This window comes from Triticum dicoccoides, chromosome 1B, assembly GCF_002162155.2.
Source record: "Triticum dicoccoides isolate Atlit2015 ecotype Zavitan chromosome 1B, WEW_v2.0, whole genome shotgun sequence".
Taxonomy (NCBI): Eukaryota; Viridiplantae; Streptophyta; class Magnoliopsida; order Poales; family Poaceae; genus Triticum; species Triticum dicoccoides.
The window spans coordinates 229,540,971-229,557,671 of record NC_041381.1 but is presented as its reverse complement, the minus strand read 5'-3'; positions in this window follow the sequence as shown (position 1 = coordinate 229,557,671).

The following is a 16,701-nucleotide window of genomic DNA, read 5'->3' as shown; positions in this document are numbered from 1 at the left end:
CCCTTTGCACCAAAGAGAAAATAGGACTCTGCGCAGGCCGGCACCCGCCAGGCGCTCGCCTGGCCTCGGTCGTCATGGCTTGCGTCATGGACGCCTCATGAGGTACCCCGCCTTGATATCTCCGCCTCCTCGCGAGCCAACCTGACAAGACTGTGCTCGAGGAAGCCTCCTGTCGTCCGCCCCGCGAGGCTTGGCCCCTCGCGAGGGTCTTGAACGTGTGTTGATGAAGATGGGCCATATTGGGCCACTCTCTGAGCCACGCCGCAGGCCGCAGGCAAGCAAGTCTGGGTACCCCCGTTCCCAGAACGCCGACAAGTTAGAAGTAAAGAACCAAATAAAACTCCAAATAATAGTAAGGTAATAGTCGGTATTGATTTTCTACAAGCTAATAGGATCGCAACACAAAAAGGGATCAATCTATTGGATCGAAGGTTGGGAAGATATGGCCTCCGGAATAATCAAACTAAAAATGAATTTGGACAGTGGGAAAAGTATTGCAAGATAAGAGGGGTTTGAATAGTGATTCAATGTACAAAAAGAATAACTAGATTTGGATATATATCTCATAAGATAAGACAAAGCTCGGATTGAAACATGAAAAAAAAACTCTATCGTGGCAGCGTTTACTTATGGATCAGGATATTATCGCTATAGAGAAAAAATATCTGATAAAAGCTAACACTAATGGTGTCAACGGAGAGATTTCTTCTAGATGAACCTAATGCAAGGTTGCATGTATTGTCGGAGAAGGGAGGGATCCAGGCCAGGTCTAAAAGTGTCGAGTTTGGTTTGGGACAAGATCAGGAAATAGTGCATCTTATATAGTGGGTGCCAACTTGATTGCTGCTGGGATTGCTTGATAGGAAACTTTGATTGATACGAGCAGATGTGAATGAATTGATCAATGAAAATGGAACTCCGGTTCAAAAGTTATGATCAAATGAAGGTTTGAGCTAGATTTTTATTGGAAAGCATATGTCACAAGGAGTATTCTGCAAAAAGTAAAAAAGTTGGAGGGTTTTGAATTTTAGGGCCTATTTTAAAAATTCCAAGGACTAACCTGTGAAAACTTTATTTGCCTATGGGTCCCTGGCCACGTGGCGTGCTACTACTGGCCGAAACGGTTCGCTACGGAGCTAATCTAGCGAACGACCACTAATCAGAAGAAAACACTTTGGCCTAAAAGAAAAAAAACATATCTAATCTAGACCTTAGATTTTGAATCTGACGACGGTAGAATAATAACCATTCGGGCTAACTAAAAACCGAACTGGTTTATAATAGACGATCGGTTCGCTGCTTGAACCGAACAAACACAACAACAACAAAAAACTAGAAAGAAAAGATGAGGAGACGGGGAACAGGGGAGGTGGTGGCGCTTACAGAGGCATGGTCGTCGTCTCAGGCGGCGACTCCGGCGAGGCAGGCGAAGGCAGGGAGGGGCGGCGGGTCGTGGGGCGAGGGGCGGCAGCTCCGGTGTGGCGTGAGGCGGCGCTGGGTGACGGGGTCGGGCAGGGGCCCCTGGGACGGAGCTCAGAGCTCAAGGGGTTCGGCCGTCGACGGTGCCGCGGCTTCGGGTGGTGGTCGTGGCGCTCGTCCCGGTGGTCGTCAGTCTCCGGGGAGGGTCGGACTGGGCGCGGAGCATGAAGCCAAACTCGAGGGTGACCTCGCACCTTCGAGGGAGGCCTGAGGGGATGGTGACGAACGGTTGGAGCAGCAGCGGCGCCGGCGAGATGCGGGAGTCGCCCAGGGCTCGATCCAGAAGGTTTCTGCGCGAGTTAAGGGCGTCAAGAGATGCTGAAAGAGACAGAGGGACATCGCTAATGGAGGTGGCTTACGATCGCCAGAATCATGCGGCAAAGAAGCTCCTGTTAGACTGTATTTACATGTGTATATTGTAACGTTGTATACCACCTCATTATATATATATGTGATAGGCCACCCCTAGAGGGTTGTGCCGGTTCCCCCCAAAGCCTATTGTCTTACATGGTATCACGCTAGGTTACGTCCGCTTCCGCCTAAAAACCCTAAACCGCCGCCGCCACCGCCGCCGCCGCCGTCGCCCGACTGCTATGACGTCCGCCGCTGCGTCCGGCTCCACCGCCACCGGTTTTCTGCCGGCCTCCCTCGCGGCACTTCTCTCGAGGCCGCTGGATGCCGCCTCCCTTCAGGCGCCGATCGGGACACGGAGCGTCGGCTCCCTCTTCGCGCTCCCGCCAGCTGCTACTTCGCTCGGGCAGGCGCTTGTGGCTCACACCACCGCCGCCCCGTCAACCGCGGCTGTCGCGCCCTCGGCCACTGCGCCGCTGGTGGCGGAGGACGTCGCGCTGGTAGGCTTCGCGGCGTCAACCGCGGCCATCGTGCCCTCTGTCACCGCGCCGGCTGCCCCTCCGACTGTCTCCACGGTGTTCTCACCTCAGCCAGTCTCCTCGATGGGATCGCAGCCGCCGCCGCCGTTTCACTTCGGCCATCTCATCACCATCAAGTTGTCGTCGGACAATTACATCTTCTGGCGCGCGCAGGTTCTTCCGCTTCTTGGGAGTCACTACCTGCTTGGCTATGTCGACGGCTCTCTCCCTTGCCCTCCTGCGCTGGTTGACAGCGTGCATGGTCCGGTCTATAATCCGGCTCACCGTGTCTGGACAGGGCAGGTTCAGGCGAACCTCTCCTCCATCCAGTGATCGCTCTCTCCGGCCGTTGCTAGGCTTGTTGTCTTCGCCAAGACGTCCCACGAGGCATGGACTATTCTTGAGCGCTCGTTTGCGGCACAGTCGCAGGCTCGTGTATCTGGGCTCCGTCGCCAACTTGGGGAGTGTCAGAAGCTTGACTCCACCGCCACTGAGTTCTACAACAAAGTCAAGAGTCTCGCCGACACGCTGGCCTCCATTGGACAGCCCCTCACCGACTCTGAGTTCAACTCGTTTATTGTCAATGGTCTTGATGAGGAGTATGACGCCCTAGTCGAGATCATCAATGAGAGGGGCAACTCCACGCCCATGCCAGCACACGAGGTCTTTTCACGCCTCCTGCTTACTGAGCAACGAGTCGAGACGCGCCGATCCAGGGGCAACGGCGCCCTCTTGGCAAACGCCGCCACCAAGGGTGGTCGCTCCTCTGCTTCATCCAGGGCTCCTTCGGAGCAGTCACCACCACCCGCCTCGGCCCCTCCTCCTACTGCGACGCTACCAGGGGCTGGCGGTCCATGTGTGTGCCAGCTTTGTGGTCGCGATGGGCACTGGGCCTCGAAGTGTCACAAGCGCTTCCAGCGGGGTTTTCTTGGTCTTGGCAAAGACGGGAAGGATACACGCAACTTTGCTCGCCAGGTCGCCATGGCTGATCGTCCGCCGCCGCAGAAGCCACAGGGACACACTCAGTCCTACTCCATTGATCCCCACTGGTACATGGACTCTGGGGCGACAGAGCACCTGACCAGTGAGATGGGGAAGCTTCACACTCGTGAATCCTACCATGGCTCCGACAAGATCCACACTGCCAATGGAGCAGGTATGCACATATCTCATATTGGTCAAGCATCACTTCTCACTAGACATGCCAATAGGAGTCTTCAACTTCGCAATGTTCTTCGAGTTCCATCTGTGACACGTAATCTTCTTTCAGTTCCTAAACTCACTCGTGATAATAATGTGCTTTGTGAATTTCATCCTTTTGATCTTTTTATTAAGGATCGGGGCACGAGGGACATTCTTCTTAGTGGGCGGCTCTGCCAAGGTCTCTATCGTCTGGAGCATCCTGGCGTCGCTCGCGTCTTTAGTGGAGTTCGGGTATCTCCGTCACAGTGGCATGCTCGTCTTGGTCACCCGGCCACACCTATTGTCCGGCATGTTTTGCGTCGTCATGAGCTTCCTAGTGTGTCTAGTAATAAAGATGTAGCAGTGTGTGATGCTTGTCAGCAGGGGAAGAGTCATCAACTTCCTTTTTCGGAGTCCAGTCGTGAGGTGAAACATCCTTTAGAACTTGTGTTTTCAGATGTATGGGGTCCTGCTCAGACTTCTGTTAGTGGTCATAATTATTATATCAGTTTTGTTGATGCTTACAGCCGCTTTACCTGGCTTTATCTTATCAAACATAAATCTGATGTGTTTGACATTTTTGTTCAGTTCCAAAAACATGTTGAACGCCTTCTCAAGCACAAAATTGTTCATGTTCAGTCGGACTGGGGTGGCGAGTATCGCAACCTCAACTCCTTCTTTCAGTCGCTTGGGATCACTCACCGTTTAGCATGTCCACATACACATCAGCAGAATGGTTCAGTAGAACGTAAGCATCGTCACATTGTTGAAGCTGGTCTGACTCTTTTGGCCCATGCATCTGTTCCGTTTCGTTTTTGGAGTGATGCTTTCACCACTGCATGTTTTCTCATCAATCGTACTCCCACTCGTGTTTTGAATATGAAGACTCCCATTGAAGTTCTCCTTAATGAACAACCGGACTACACCTTTCTCAAGGTGTTTGGGTGTGCTTGCTGGCCCCATCTCTGTCCATATAACAAGCGTAAGCTCGAGTTTCGTTCCAAGAAGTGTGTTTTTCTTGGTTATAGCTCTCTTCATAAAGGATACAAATGTCTTCATGTTCCCACTAATCGTGTCTACATCTCTCGGGATGTTGTGTTTGATGAGCATGTTTTTCCCTTTGCCAAACTCCCTATGTCCACTACCGAGCCACCTGTCATGCATTCATCCTCTGTTGCTTCTGACCAATTTGATGATGTTGCATATTCTCCTCTATTGTTGCCTAACCATGGTGCAGGCACTGGTCGTGGGGCTCGTTTGGAGATTCTGGAAGCGCCATCTTCCTCTTCGTCGCCATCGCCTTCATCCTCGGCACCTTCTGTTGTGCATGAGGAGCACATGGCGCCCCTGCATGGCCTCGGTTTCCGTGCTCATGCACGGCCGATCGACGTCCTGGCCCGGTCGCCTCTGGCTTCTGGGCTGCCTTCGCCATCGTCGCGCCCTGCAACCCCGCCGACTGGGCCGGCCTCCTCGGTCCCCGTCTCGCCCAGGGCGTCGGGGCAGTCATCACCAGGCCTGGCCTCGCCCGCCCCTGCCTCGCCCAGGGTGTCTGGGCCCTTCTCACCAGGGCCGGCCTCGCCTGCTCTCGCCTCGCCAAGGCCGTCTGGGCCGGTGTCACCGGAGCTGGCCTCGCCCACCCTCGGTTCGCCCATGGCCTCTGAGCCCCTGTCGTCGGGCCAGTCTTCGCCATGCAGCCCGGATTCGTCTATTCCGAGCTCGCCTGAGGTGATTCCTGCATCTCCGGCGACCGTCACGTCTTCGTCACCTTCGCCTCCGCCGGCTCCTGCTGCTGCTCTACGTCCACATACGCGTAGTCGGAGTGGCATTTTTCAGCCTAAGCAACGTCACGATGGCACAGTTGCTTGGTTAGCGGCGTGCATGTCTGCTGCTCTCGCAGATCCATCCTCTGAGCCACGCATGTATCAAGCTGCTATGTGCATTCCTCATTGGAGAGAGGCCATGGAGCAGGAGTATCAAGCGCTTCTTCGCAATCAGACATGGACTCTTGTTCCTCCATAATCACGGGTAAATGTCATTGATTCCAAATGGGTTTTCAAAGTGAAGAAGCATTCTGATGGGTCCATTGAGCGCTATAAGGCTCGTCTGGTTGCTCGTGGTTTTCGATAGCGTTTTGGACTTGACTATGAAGACACCTTCAGTCCAGTGGTCAAGCCTACTACCATCAGACTTCTTCTCTCTCTGGCTGTTACTCGAGGTTGGTTTCTTCGTCAGCTTGATGTTCAAAATGCTTTTATTCATGGTGTCTTGGCGGAGGAGGTTTACATGCGCCAGCCTCTGGGTTTCTCTGATCCGGATCGCCCTGATCATCTCTGTCGTCTGTCCAAGGCAATTTATGGTCTGAAGCAGGCTCCTCGTGCTTGGCATGCTCGTCTTGCAATGGCTCTTCGTGCTCATGGTTTTGCATCATCAACTGCTGACTCCTCATTGTTTCTTCTTCAAAGGCCTGAGGTTACTATGTACTTGTTGGTCTATGTAGATGATATCATTTTGGTCAGCTCCTCTTAGTCGGCTGCTACTGCGCTTGTTCGCTCACTTGGTGCTGATTTTGCGGTCAAGGACCTTGGGAAGCTTCATTACTTTCTTGGTGTGGAGGTTACTTCTCGTGCTGCTGGCCTTGTTATGACGCAGAAGAAGTACTCTCTGGATTTGTTGCAGCGAGCTGGGATGCTTAAGTGCAAAACGACGACTACACCCATGTCTACCACTGATAAGCTCAATGCTGTTGATGGTGTGCTTCTTTCTTCTTCTGATGCGACCGAGTACCGGAGTATTGTTGGTGGGCTCCAGTACTTGACGATCACGCGACCAGACATTTCCTATGCTGTTAACCGAGTCTGCCAGTATCTGCAGTCACCCCGTGACACTCATTGGTCTGCTGTTAAGCGGATTTTGCGCTATATTCGTTTCACGGTGGCTCATGGTTTGCATATTCGGCCGTCTGACTCTGGTTGTCTTTCAGCATATTCTGATGCAGACTGGGCTGGCAATCCGGATGACAGGCGATCCACGGGGGGTTATGCTGTCTTCTTTGGCTCTAACCTGATTGCCTGGAGTGCTCGGAAACAGGCTACTGTCTCGCGTAGCAGTACTGAGGCTGAGTATAAGGCTGTGGCCAATGCCACATCAGAGATTATCTGGGTACAGTCCTTGCTTCAGGAGTTAAGTATACCCCAATCACAGCCTCCTGTTCTTTGGTGTGATAACATCGCTGCTACATACCTTTCTGCAAATCCGGTATTCCATGCCCGAACGAAACACATTGAAGTTGACTATCACTTTGTGCGTGAACGTGTCTCTCAGAAGCAACTACAGATCAAGTTTATTTCTTCCAAGGATCAACTTGCTGACATCTTCACCAAGCCATTGCCTTTGCCACAGTTTGAGACTTGCAGGTGCAATCTTACCCTTCTAGATTCATTAGAAAGTGGCTAAGATTGAGGGAGGGTGTTAGACTGTATTTACATGTGTATATTGTAACGTTGTATACCACCTCATTATATATATATGTGATAGGCCACCCCTAGAGGGTTGTGCCGGTTCCCCCCAAAGCCTATTGTCTTACAGCTCCGAACTGAGAAATCCGGTGAGATCCGATCCGCACGAAACGGGCACGGGAACTTATGATTTTTGTGAAATTCGGATGAGAAGGAGGAGGGGAGTATTTATAGGGAGGTGGGCTTGTGCGAGGGGCAACGAACTGATCGAATCAGGCAGGATTCAATCCGGGGCACCGTGTTCGTGAAGAACACGAAAGGGACAGAGGAAGGGAATAACAAGCGGGCCCCGGTGGTCAGTGACACAGGGAGGTGAGCGAGGGGGACGGGCGACCGGGGCGAAACGCCTTCGGGCGCGAGCGACGTGGTGGTGGGCCGGCTGGCGCTGCTGGGCCGGGGAGAGAAAGAAAGAGAGAGAGAAGATGGGACTTGGTGGCTTCGGCCATTTTTTTAAAGCACCGACAAGAAAAATAATCAAAACACAATTAAAACAAAATATTATATGGTCATATAATATATCAAAATGTTCAGTAAAACATTTTCTAAAGCATGAACTATTTTTAAAGTTCAAATAAAATCTACAAAAATTCAAATAAAGCAAAGAGTTCTACTGTTGCATTAAAATCCAATAAAATCATTTTTAAAATACAAAAATGGTTTCAAATCTATTTTCTCCTAATTTTTCATTGAAGGGAATCTTTTTACCCTTATTTCAATTTATTTATTTTAGGAGAAAAATAATTTGATTAAAAGCCAAATAACTCCTAAATGGTTTTGAAATTGAATTTCAAACCACTTCCAAACCTTTTCTATTTTTCCTCATTTAAATATATTTCAAATTTGCCCCTGGTTTGGAGTGTCATATTGCTCCTCTCTTTATTTTGAAATGGATGAGAGGAATTTGAAATTATTCAAATGGGAAGGATTCCAAATGGAATTTCAAAAGTGGTTTAACTCCCCACTCTCTTTCATTTAAACATTGGAGAAGTCATTTCATCTCCTCTCTTGAAAGTCCTTGAGTGGCACGAAGTTTGCATTACTTTCAAATGAGATTTTCAAATCATTTTAGATGGAAAACACTTTTGGGAAAGTCCTTTTATTCCCTCTCATTCAACTTTCAAAAGTTTCAAATTTCACTCATTTTTAGTCAATCAATCAAACAAACAAACATAATAATTTATTTAATATAACATTCCAAAATTTAGAATGGGATGTTACAGGGGGCCCACAAGCTTGGGGTGCCCCCCTAGGCGCACACTATGAGCTTATCGTTGCCTCGTGGTTCCTTTAGCCTCCTCCTGAAGCATCTAGGGTGTCTTGTTGTCCAAGAAAAATCGTCAAAAAGTTTCGTTCCATTTGGACTCCGCTTGGTATTGATTTTCTGTAAAAGCAAAACAAGGAAAAAACAACAGCTGGCACTTGGCACTAGGTTAATAGGTTATTCCCAAAAAATGATATAAAATAGCATAATAATGCATATAAAACATCCAATATTGATAATATAATAGTATGGAGCAATAAAAATTTATATTTACGTTGGAGAAGTATCATTCACTTATATATTTTAGAGCACGGCGGCGATTATATTTTAAAGAAATAGTTGCACTCTCATGCTTCACTTATATCTTTTTAGGAGTTGATAATAGTAATGACAATTAGTGTGCGTTATGAATTTGTTCCTAATATGATAGGTATTCAAGAGGAATATAATAAAAAAAATCATGTAGATCACCGAATATGATAAGTTTGATTCCTTGCAATAGTTTTACGATATAAAGGTGGTAATATGCGGGTTGTGCTAGTGAGTAATTATGGTTTATTAAGAATATTGGTGTTAAGGTTTGTGATTCCTGTAGCATGCACGTATGGTGTCCCGTTATGCTAGGAAGTTGGAGCATGATTTTTTTTTGAGTGTCTTCCTTTGCGTGAACGTTGAGGGTGCGCGATGGTTAACTCCTACCAACCTGCCCCCTAGGGGCATGTGTAGTAGTACTTTGCTTCGAGGGCTAATAATTTTGCAATAAGTACGTGAGTTCTTTATGACTAATGTGACTCCATGAATTATACGCACTCTCATCTTTCTGCAATTTGCTAGCCTCTTCGGTACCATGCATCGCCCTTTCTAACGTTCAGATGTGGTGCAAACTTCGTCGCTGCATCCAAAACCCCGTGATATGATACGCTCTATCGCACATAAGCCTCCTTATATCTTCCTCAAAGTTGCCATCATACCTACCTATTATGGCATTTCCATAGCCATTTCGAGATATATTACCATGCAACTTCCACCATTTCATTTTATTATGACACATATCGTCATTGCCATATTGCTTTGCATGATCATATATCTGACATAGTATTTGTGGCTCAGCCACCGTTCACATTTTTTATACATGTTACGCTAGATCATTGCACATCCTGGTACACCACCAGAGGCATTCATATAGAGTCATATTTTTGTTCTAGTATCGAGTTGTAAGTTTCTTTCGAGTTGTAAGTAAATAGAAGTGTGATGATCATCATATTCATTATTAGAGCATTGTCCCAAGTGAGGAAATAAAAAAAGGCCAAAAAGAGCCCAACAAAAATATAGAAAAAAGAGAGAGACAAAGAGAGAAGGGGCAATGTTACTATCCTTTTCACACTTGTGTTTCGAAGTAGCACAATGTTTTTCATATAGAGAGTTCCCTATGCTTTGTTTTCATATAACTAGCGGGAATTTTTCATTATAAGAATTTGGCTTGTATATTCCGATGATGGGCTTCCTCAAATGCCCGAGGTCTTCATGAGCAAGCAAGTTGGATGCACTCCCACTTAGTTTTATTTTTGAGCTTTCATACACTTATAGCTCTTAGTACACCCATTGCATAGCAATCCCTACTCCTTGCATTGACATCAACTGATGGGTGTCTCTATCGGTGTCAAAATCGGCGGATCTTAGGTCGGGTGTCCTGAGCTATGGATCTTGGATCAATGGGGAACAGGGGACGAAGGACACAATGTTTACCCAGGTTCGGGCCCTCTTTAAGATGTAAAACCCTACGTCCTGCTCGATTATATTGAAGTGTATGGGATGGTTACACAGTCGATCTACCACAAGATCAGATGAACTAAACCCTAGGCTAGTAGGATGATGGTTGTTGTTCTAGCCTCTGCGGAATAAACCCTCAGGTTTATATAGGCGCCAGGGGTACTAGGGTTACACATGGTCAGTTACAACAAAGGAAATAAACTTGTCAAATCTTCTATCTTGACTTGGAGGACACACCAAGAGTTCGAGGGTTTCCTGTCCGGACACGGAGTCTCCTCATAGCTGGGCCTTGTGATAGTGATACAACAGCCCACCAGTCCGGCCTATAAGAAGTTGGCCGACATCACAAGGACCCACTAGTCCAGGACTCCCTCAGTAGCCCCCGAACTAGCCTCCAACGCTGGAATCTTTTAACTCCCGCCTCTGTAGTCTCCGCCTTGCGGGCAAGTTCTTCTCCCCCTGTGTGTTTGAAATAATATTCCTCGGTTGAATCTCCAAAAAACACTTGGTTGAGTTCGTACATGCACTCAATTAAGTTGTATCCAGAATCCAGACTATCTATTTTACTTAGCCTTGAAGGCCAACCGCTCAAGTGTGAATAGTGCCTTCGCCTGACAGCATTTGGCGAAGGGTCACATGCATTCATAAGCACCAAACCGTTGTGAGTACTTGATGCGTGGTTAGAGGCAACCCTTTATAGGCATGTCTCATCAATGTGACGCCCAGATAATTAGGCTACAGTAATCCTATGTTAATGATGCCACGTCACCACGGTTACTGTTGATAATCTCGTGTTAGTTCAAAACCGGTTCGAATTCAAAATCAAAATAAAGGCAAACAACAAAAGTTTTCAATTATTAAAACTAAATTGTTCGGGTTGTGTTAAATAATGCGTAGGTAACTATGATGGAGAAACCACATTTTATAAAAGGTTTAAATGCACTTAAGTAATTAAAATAGTAGGTAAAACAATTAAATAAATGCATTTTGGATTTTATAAAATACCAAACTATTTTGGTCATAGATAAAACCTTTTGTGGCAATAGTTATAATTGTAACTCTATTTTGGGTATGGCTTTCACTTTCTGTAAAACTATAATCTATTACATAAGTAAGAGAAAACAGAAACAAGAAAATAAATAACAAGAGAAAAATAGATATAAATAAAAAGAAAGGAAACAGAAATTAACCTACTATGCACCTGGGCCTTGCCAGGTAAGGCCCAACCCACCTGGAGCTCGTCCCCAACCTCTCTGTTCATCAGAGGCTGGGTGGACGCCGCGCCGTCGTCCGTGGCCATGGATGGCCACGTGCCGAACATCCAGCCCCAGCCCGGCGTCTATAAGGCCCTCCTCGACCCCGTACGCGAACCCTAGCCCCCCTCATCTCACCCTCTTGCGCCGCCATCATCGTTTTTGTTCGCGCCCGAGAGGCTGCCGGCCATGGCCATCGTCGTAGCCGCGGCCAGCACGCTCGCTGTCGCCTGAGAAGATGTGCCGGAGGACGGACGTACTCCTCTACTTCGTCTACACCACAGGATCGACGCCGTAGAACTCCAACGCCGCTGCCCGCTTCATCTTCTTCCTCGGACGCCACCGGACCTCCTCGTCAAATTCGCCACCGTCTGCTGCTCCTAACCTTCCATCGGCCTTTCTTGTGCCCCGCGGTGAGCTCCTCGGCGATTCCCCCTAATTTCCCCGTCGATTCCATGATGTATCACTGCTCTCCGCAAGCGCCGAATCTCGCCATCGCCGTGGACGACGTGCCTCTCGTTGCCGAGCTCTCTGAGCCTCCCAGTGTCTTCCGTCGTGCCTGTAGTGACCTATAGCTGCTTCCTAGATGCTCCTTTTGCTCACCCTCGAGCTGCAGCCGACCCGCCGTAAACACCATGCTCCGATCGCCACCACGGAGCCGCGTGCTCGTTCCCGTCGAGCTCCGGCGCCTCCCGCGACCTACCGCAATCTGACCGCACGTAGCCATGTTCGGTCGCACCTTGTCGCCACTCGCCGCGCCTACACACACTGCCTCACCCAGGTCGCGCCGCTGTGCCGCCTGCGCATGCGCGCGCTTGCTGCTACCTGCTACTGCTGTTGCCGCTTTCTACTACCTGTCGCTGCTGTTTTGCTGTTCTGCTGCCGCTGCTGCCTTGCTCTTTGCTGCTGCTACTCTTGCCGCAGTTGCTGCTCCTTGCTATTGCCGCTGCTACCTGCTCTCGCTGTAGCTGCTATTGCTGGCCATGGCCTTGACCATGTCCAAGAGCACCATGGGCGTTCTGTTTGTGTGTGACCGGCTTGGCAATTGCCATGGAGACCGGCCCTGATTAGATTAGGGACTAAGCCCCCTCTAGTACTAACCCACCCCACTTTGAGTCTATTACATGGGGCCCCCACTAGGTAAATTGTTTAACTAAAATAATTTTAACACATGTCCCACTAGCATATGGGTCCCACTGCTAAATAAAACCAATTAGTTAAAATAGTTTAACACCAGTCCATGCCATGCAGGCCCTTTGACCATGTTGACCAGTCAACGTTGATCGAGTCAACTGCTGACTGTGCACTGTTGACTTTTACCCTGACCCATTGCCAGCCACACATTACACCCCATGGTACACTTCTCTGTGTACCCATAGCATTTAGTATTTATTCGAATTTCGAATTAAATAAAATAATAATTTTAGAAAATGGTTAAAACTTTGAAAAATCATATAAAATAATCCGTAACTCGGATGAAAATGTTTTTTACATGAAAGTTGCTCAGAACGACGAGACGAATCCGAATACGTAGCCCGTTTGTCCGCCACACATTCCTAGCATATCGAACACGCAACTTTTTCCCTTCGGTTCATTTGTCCGAAAACGCGAAACACCGGGGATACTTTTCTGGATGTTTCCCCCTTCCGCCGGTATCACCTACTACCGCGTTAGGGCACACCTAACATGCTCATTGTCATGTCATGCATCGTCATGCTTATGTTTGCATTATATTTATTGTCCCCCCCCCCCTCTTCTCTCCGGTAGACTACGAGACCGACGCTGCCGCTGTCCAGTTCGACTACGGAGTTGACGACCCCTCCTTGCCAGAGCAACCAGGCAAGCCCCCCCCCTGATCACCAGATATCACCTATTCTTTCCTCTACTGCTTGCATTAGAGTAGTGTAGCATGTTATTGTTTCGATTAATCCTATTCTGTTGCATAGCCTGTCATTGTTGCTATATCTGTTGATACCTTACCTGCAATCCTAAATGCTTAGTATAGGATGCTAGTTTACCATTAGTGGCCCTACATTCTTGTTAGTCTGCCATACTATACTATCGGGCCGTGATTACTCGGGAGGTGATCACGGGTATACTATACATACATACTATTCAGGTGATGACTAAAGTCGGGTTGGCTCATTGAGTACCTGCACGTAATTCCGATGTGGGGGCTGGAAGGACAGTTGGCTCCATCCCTATAGAGGTGGGCCTGGGTTCCTGACGGCCCCCGACTGTTACTCTAAGGCAGAGCGACACGGCAGGTTGAGACCACCTAGGCGAGAGGTGGGCCTGGCCCTGGTCGGCGTTCGCGATTACTTCATAATAACATGCTTAACGAGATATTGGTATTTGATCTGAGTCTGGCAACTGGCCTATACGCACTAACCAACTACGCGGGAATGATATGGGCACTCGACATCGTGGTATCAGCCGAAGCCTTCGTGACGTCAGCGACTGAGGGGCGCGTGCCGGATTGGAACGTAAGCCTGCTCTTGTATTAAGGGGGCTAGTTCTGCTTCTGGCCGCGTACGCAACGTGCAGGTGTGCAATGGGCGATGGGCCCAGACCCCTGCGTGCATAGGAGTTAGATCGGCGTGCAGACCTCTCTGTTGTGTCTAGGTGGGGCTGCGACGTGTTGATCTTCCGAGGTCGGGCATGACTCAGAAAAGTGTGTCCGGCCAAATGGGATCGAGCGTGTTGGGTTATGTGGTGCACTCCTGCAGGGAAGTTTATCTATTCGAATAGCCGTGTCCCTCGGTAAAAGGACGACCCGTAGTTGTACCTTGACCTTATGACAACTAGAACCGGATACTTAATAAAACACACCCAGACAAGTTCCACAGACAACCCGGTGATCGCTTTTCCAAAGGGCGACGAGGGGAGGATCGCCGGGTAGGATTATGCTATGCGATGCTACTTGGAGGACTTCAATCTACTCTCTTCTACATGCTGCAAGATGGAGGCTGCCAGAAGCGTAATCTTCGATAGAACTAGCTATCCCCCTCTTATTCTGGCACTCTGTAGTTCAGTCCACCAATATTGTCTGTTTACACATATACCCATGCATATGTAGTGTAGATCCTTGCTTGCGAGTACTTTGGATGAGTACTCACGGTTGCTTTTCTCCCCCTTTTCGCCCCCTTTCCTTTCTTCCTGGTTGTCGCAACCAGATGCTGGAGCCCAGGATCCAGACGCCACCGTCGACGACGACTCCTACTACACTGGAGGTGCCTATTACTACGTGCAGGCCGCTGACGACAACCAGGAGTAGTTTAGGAGGATCCCAGGCAGGAGGCATGCACCTTTTTCGATCTGTATCCTAGTTTGTGCTAGCCTTCTTAAGGCAAACTTGTTTACTTATGTCTGTACTCAGATATTGTTGCTTCCGCTGACTCGTCTATGATCGAGCATTTGTATTCGAGCCCTCGAGGCCCCTGGCTTGTATTATGATGCTTATATGACGTATTTTATTTGTAGAGTTGTGTTGTGATATCTTCTCGTGAGTCCCTGATCTTGATCGTACACGTTTGTGTGTATGATTAGTGTACGATTGAATCGGGGCGTCACAAGTTGGTATCAGAGCCGACTGCCTGTAGGAATCCCCCTTCCACACTCCTTGGCCGAAGTCGAGTCTAGACATTGCAAAGATTTTTACTAACTTGGTTGTGTGGCTCATGGGCCCACGTCGCCATCGGGTGGTAGTAGGATCTTTTATTCCTCGACCTATACTCTGGGAGTCTGACATCTCTTCTATACGGGGTAAACGATTTTACTAACTCTGACTCTAGGTTCTCGATAATACTTTCTCCCAGAGAGCCCCTTCAGTCCAGATGATCACCAACTACACCAGAAGATTCGGAAGATACTCTTCAGTGTTCATTCGAGATATTGTTCCCGTTGCTTTTGCAATTCCCTACAACCGTTTTCCCTATGGAGAATTACATGCACCTGTCGTCTTACTTTCATTCCCAGTTGCTTTTGTTGTTACAAGATGCATCAAATTATTCTCCAAACTTTTTAAGAATCCTTGAGCTTACTGCCTTGCAGTTCTTTGCCACATGAATACCCCATACGGATAATTCCTCACACTTATTGAGTATCCGCTCAATTCCCAGTTGTTCATGTGTTTCACAAAAGTCTTCGAAATACCATTCGATCTTCCGAAAATCCTAAGCAGCCTATTGCTACTGAAGTTCTTACCTTCCTGCATTATGGTTAATTCCATATATCTAGTAATCTTCGTTCGCATCCTTTGTCATTATCATTTTGGGTCCGTTGATTCGAAATGTTGAGAATGCCCGCAATCATCAGTTGATCCTTATGAATTATCTTCCCAATTCAGACGTCATTCTGGACATGAGTTGGTTCTCAGCAATTCAAACCTTTATTGATTATCCAACTAAGTGTTTTCAACTTATCCATCCTTGATCAAAGCGTCTGCTTCTGATCCTTCATTTTGGAAACCATAATTTCTTTCTATTTAAGCGTCAGACTAATCAGTTGATTCTTGAATCTGATGCCTCTGTATTCTTTCTTTCTCTGATTGAGTACCGATACTCACATCAGCTCCGTTGTGGATCGCCCGATCCATTGTTGGATTTCATCCGACATCGTCCTTCATATTCAATAACCTTGTGAGCCTTTCCATGGGTATATAATGTCTTTGGTAAATTGTATCCTCTGCTTGGCCAACCATGCTCTGCTTTCGAGCTTGTGTATTTACTTTTAAAACTTGTGGTATATGTTACTAAGATGCCCGATGGGTTGAACCTATTGAAGGAAATATGTCGTAGAGGCAATAATAAAGTTATTATTTATTTCCTTATATCATGATAAATGTTTATTATTCATGCTAGAATTGTATTAACCGGAAACATAATACATGTGTGAATACATAGACAAACATAGTGTCACTAGTATGCCTCTACTTGACTAGCTCATGAATCAAAGATGGTTAAGTTTCCTAGACATAGACATGAGTTGTCATTTGATTAACGAGATCACATCATTAGGAGAATGATGTGATTGACTTGACCCATTCCGTTAGCTTAGCACTTGATCGTTTAGTATGTTGCTATTGCTTTCTTCATGACTTATACATGTTCCTATGACTATGAGATTATGTAACTCCCGTTTACCGGAGGAACACTTTGTGTGCTACCAAACGTCACAACGTAACTGGGTGATTATAAAGGAGCTCTACAGGTGTCTCCGAAGGTACATGTTGAGGTTGCGTATTTCGAGATTAGGATTTGTCACTCCGATTGTCGGAGAGGTATCTCTGGGCCCTCTCAGTAATGCACATCACTATAAGCCTTGCAAGCAATGTAGCTAATGAGTTAGTTACGGAATGATGCATTACGTAA